General features: G+C 35.4%; 1 protein-coding gene across 1 annotated transcript in view; it reads right to left on the bottom strand.

The window, feature by feature from the left end:
* Positions 1–2,500, bottom strand: part of LOC128607151 (transmembrane 6 superfamily member 1-like) — an 11,716-nt gene that overhangs the window by 7,884 nt on the left and 1,332 nt on the right. The window contains exon 1 of the mRNA XM_053623825.1: positions 1–2,500. This exon is cut by the window's left edge and continues 3,008 nt beyond it; it is cut by the window's right edge and continues 1,332 nt beyond it. The gene's annotated coding sequence lies outside the window, so the exon portion shown is untranslated.

Below are 2,500 nucleotides of genomic sequence, written 5' to 3'. Positions count from 1 at the left end.
TATAATCACACACTCTCTTTAATCACACACTATAATCACACTCTCTATAATCACACACTCTATAATCACACACTCTCTATAATCACACACTCTCTTTAATCACACACTATAATCACACACTCTCTATAATCACACACTCTATAATCACACACTCTCTATAATCACACACTCTCTATAATCACACACTAAAATCACACACTCTCTATAATCACACACTCTATAATCACACACTCTCTTTAATCACACACTATAATCACACTCTCTATAATCACACACTCTATAATCACACACTCTCTATAATCACACACTCTCTTTAATCACACACTATAATCACACACTCTCTATAATCACACACTCTATAATCACACACTCTCTATAATCACACACTCTCTATAATCACACACTCTCTTTAATCACACACTATAATCACACACTCTCTATAATCACACACTCTCTATAATCACACACTCTCTTTAATCACACACTATAATCACACACTCTCTATAATCACACACTCTATAATCACACACTCTCTATAATCACACACTCTCTATAATCACACACTCTCTTTAATCACACACTATAATCACACACTCTATAATCACACACTCTATAATCACACACTCTCTATAATCACACACTATAATCACACACTCTCTATAATCACACACACTCTATATTCACACACACTCTATAATCACACACACTCTATAATCACACTCTCTATAATCACACTCTATAATCACACACTCTCTATAATCTCACACTCATTATAATCACACACACTCTATAATCACACTCTCTATAATCTCACATTCTCTATAATCACACACTCTCTATAATCACACACTCTCTATAATCACACACTCTATAATCATACACTCTCTATAATCACACGCTCTATAATCACACACTCTCTATAATCACACACTCTATAATCTCACATTCTATAATCACACACTCTATAATCACACACTCTATAATCTCACATTCTATAATCACACACTCTCTATAATCACACACTCTATAATCTCACATTCTATAATCACACACTCTCTATAATCACACACTCTATAATCACACACTCTCTATAATCACACATTCTCTATAATCTCACACTCTCTATAATCACACACTCTATAATCACACACTCTCTATAATCACACACTCTATAATCACACACTCTATAATCACACACTCGCTATAATCACACACTCTCTATAATCACACACATTCTATAATCACACACTCTATAATCACACACTCTCTAATCACACTCGCTATAATCACACACTCTTTATAATCTCACACTTGCTGTAATCGCACACTCATTATAATCACACACTAGCACACACTCTCTGTCATCTATCCTTTCTTTTTTCTTTCCCTTTCTCTAAATTGTTTCTTTATATTCTCTTCCTTCACACCATCTTTCCTCAATAACATTCATAGCACTTTCGTATGCTTCTTCTTCTTCTTCAGCCTCCTCTGTCTCTTATTATTATTACCAATAGTGCTGTTGCTCTGCTGTCCACTAGAGGGAGATAAAACAGTTTTAAAAAGTTCCAGATTCACTATTTAAGATGTCAGTTTATTGTCATTTCTCTGTACTTGATTACATAAAAGATGAAATACTGTTCCTCCCAGACCTCACAGTGCAGAACAGATTGTCTAGAAAATTTAAAGAATATACACTGAAAAATACTCCTGTGTATATGTAACATATTATAGACATAAATGATGATAACACTAATAATTTATCATTCCATATATATTTTGGCTTAATTGTCCTTTTCTGGTTTCATATTTGTCCCCTTCTGTAAATGTATGTGGAATTTTCTGTCAATTATTATTATTTTAAGCCAAGGATATGTATTTTGATCTGACCTATATATAATACATTTTCAAATATGCAATGCTTTCACTGTAGCCTCAGGAGCACTCTGCTTGCACTGCTGAAGAAGGACTTTGTCCTAAATGTTCTGTTTCACTGTAAACTTTGTGTTACTCCTCTGATACAGTAGTACACTAGACAGCAGTACACATAGTAGTCTCCTCAGATATCAGCAGCTCCCCCAGCTCGTCTCCTCGTGCTGCTGTGGAGGAGAATCGTGAACATCTGGGCGTCACCGATCAGCAGAATCGACCTGGCTGGAACACCAACGTTCCTGGAAGTGATGGATGCTCCTCACATCCAACAGCTGAGGATCAGGAGAAGAAAAAGAGGCTTGGAGTTCCCTTCATTCTTATAAGGTCACGTGATCAGACTTGGTGTTAAGGTATGTAGGCTTTTTCCCGTAAATGTTCTCCCGTGGTTTTGAGGTCGCAGTTTTGTGTTGGTTTCATTTGTATATAATTGAATGGTTTATTTAATATCAGTTGCTCGATTTAAAGAATTAATCACATTCTTTAAGGTAATTCATCTTACACACACATTTCTGCTTCCTGAATTATCTTTTTATCTTCACAAATCTCAGTGTCCCAAGATGTGGAAGAAGAA

The sequence above is a fragment of the Ictalurus furcatus genome, chromosome 4, assembly GCF_023375685.1.
Source record: "Ictalurus furcatus strain D&B chromosome 4, Billie_1.0, whole genome shotgun sequence".
NCBI lineage: Eukaryota > Metazoa > Chordata > Actinopteri > Siluriformes > Ictaluridae > Ictalurus > Ictalurus furcatus.
This window is presented reverse-complemented; position numbering and strand designations above follow the sequence as displayed.